General features: G+C 60.7%; 1 protein-coding gene across 1 annotated transcript in view; it reads right to left on the minus strand.

The window, feature by feature from the left end:
- Positions 1–750, minus strand: part of SLCO2A1 (solute carrier organic anion transporter family member 2A1) — an 83,966-nt gene extending 83,216 nt beyond the window's left edge. Inside the window, exon 1 of the mRNA XM_046662409.1 lies at positions 7–750. The gene's annotated coding sequence lies outside the window, so the exon portion shown is untranslated. The remainder of the gene's footprint in view (positions 1–6) is intronic.
- Positions 751–2,100: the final 1,350 nt, after the last annotated feature.

The following is a 2,100-nucleotide window of genomic DNA, read 5'->3' on the forward strand; positions in this document are numbered from 1 at the left end:
CGTCCCCTCCGGCCGGGTCGGGGCGGCGGCCGGGCGAGCCGGGGCCGGGGCGCCTGGGCGGGTGCGGCCGGACCGGTGGGTGGCGAGCGCGGCGGCGGTGGCCGGAGGAGGCGCGCAGCGGAGACTGAGCGAGAGAGTGCGCGCCCAGAAGTTTTATAAGTGGCCGCCGCCGCCGCCGATGATGAAACGCGTCCTCCCTCCTCCCTCTGCTCCTCGGGTGTCAAAGGCGCTGCGGGCCCCCGCCCCCGCCTATGCCGCCCCCTCCCCCCTCGACAGGTGTGACGCGGCCGCCCGTCGCGCTTGAGCTCGTTGCCGGCCCGGGGGTGCCTCTCTGCTCCAGGAGCTCAGTGTGGACCAGCGAGGCTGGACCGCCCCTGGAGAAGGTCCCTCCTGCCTGGAGGGTGAGGGGTGGGGAGGTGGCGGGCCTGGAGAGGGGAGGTAGAGGCTGGAGGGGGCAGGAGGCTGCAGGAGGGTGAGGACACCTGGGAGACTGGCGGGCCGAGGGTGGGTGTAGCGGGGACAGGCGGGTTGGAGACTGGAGGGGACCAGAGAAGGGGTTGGCAGAGCTACAGCGGCAGGAGGAGGCAGGAGAAGGACCGAGGGGTGCTGGAGGGGCCTGAGGGAGCCCGGGGAGGGGTGGAGGGGAGCCCGCGCGCCCCTCCCGACGCGCTGGGGGAGATTTACGGAGCCGGTCTCTGCTTGTTTGCACTCGCCGAAAACCTGGGCTCTCTGTTCCGGTGATGGCTCGAGACTTGCTGAGGCTCTGTTTGTGTCGAGGACTGATTTATATTTAAACTGCTCTTTGCACTGGAGAGGGGGCCGGTAACAAGGTGGAGAAGTGGGGGCCGCCCCGGGCTGGGCCCGAACTCTCTGGACCTGAGCCAAGGTAAACTGCAGGCGCTGTCAAGTGTCAGCACGGCTGGGTCTGGCCTGAAGTACTGTGGGAGAGAGGGGGGCCCCTGTGGACCGACGGGACGCACCCCATTGGCCTCCTTCTCAGGGCTGGAATAGAGCAGCAGCTTTATTTTTACTCAAGATTTTTTTCCACCACGATTCCGAGTGCAGAGAAGAGAAAGAAGGTGAGGCTTTTCAAGAGAAAATCAAGAGAAGGATAAGAAACTTCTGCCAAAAGCAGCTGCAGCAAGGAGTCCAGTTCTGGAAGTATTTTTCCAGTTCCCTAATTCCTGTAGTTCCCTGCAGAGCCAACCTTTGCAAGCCCTTCCCACTCCATGAAAAGCAGGAGCCCACCCTGCTTTTCCCAGGAAGCTTGGGCTCCGGCAAAGGCCACAGGACAGATGGAACACATAGGTTTCTTATTTCTACCCAAGGTCTGATGCCTTTCTGAGCCTGGTCTGGGCTGTCCTCTGTGCGGGGGCTTCTCCTCTCCACTGCGGTCCAAGGACCCTGCACACAATAGCATGCAGTACTGGAGGAAAAGCCATCGGACAGCGGGTGGCCCCTGGCCACTTCCCTCACCCACAGAGTGAAGGGCATCCAGAGAGGCTTTCTAGAGCCCTGCAGCAACCCCAGACCCAGAGCAGGCATGAAACTCTGGGTCACCAGACTTCCCTCTTGGAGAATTTGGAATGCAAGGACAGCTGCCACCACAGAGCGCTCAGTGCATGCTGGGCACTGAGCTGGAGCACGCATGGTGGACTGTGCCAGGCATTCTGCTGGGCACCCATGTGCGTGATTCCGCAGATCCCCAGCATTAGCCCAACAGTTATAGGTACTATCACAATCCAGATTTTACAGATGGCAATGCTAGGGAGGTCAACGAAAAAACTGACTGCAAGATACACAGCTAGTAAGTGATGGAGCTGGGTCCTGAACCTAGCTTTGTCTGACTCCAAAGCCCAAGCCTGAAGCACTATAGCCTTTGAAAAGTTATCTACTCCAGCAGCCTCATTTCACAAGTGAAACCAAGTGGAGTCAGGAGAAGGCCAAGGTCACAGACACATTAGGGCCCCTAAGGCTGGAGCCTCTTCCTCAAGCTCTGAGTGAGCCCTTGCCCTGGTCCTTTGATAGAATCCCAGAAAGGCCAGCCTCTTCACCCCTCACCTTCTCCTAACCTTGCCCTCTGCCCTCTGTTAGGACCAG

This window comes from Equus quagga, chromosome 1 (assembly GCF_021613505.1).
Source record: "Equus quagga isolate Etosha38 chromosome 1, UCLA_HA_Equagga_1.0, whole genome shotgun sequence".
Classification (NCBI taxonomy): domain Eukaryota; kingdom Metazoa; phylum Chordata; class Mammalia; order Perissodactyla; family Equidae; genus Equus; species Equus quagga.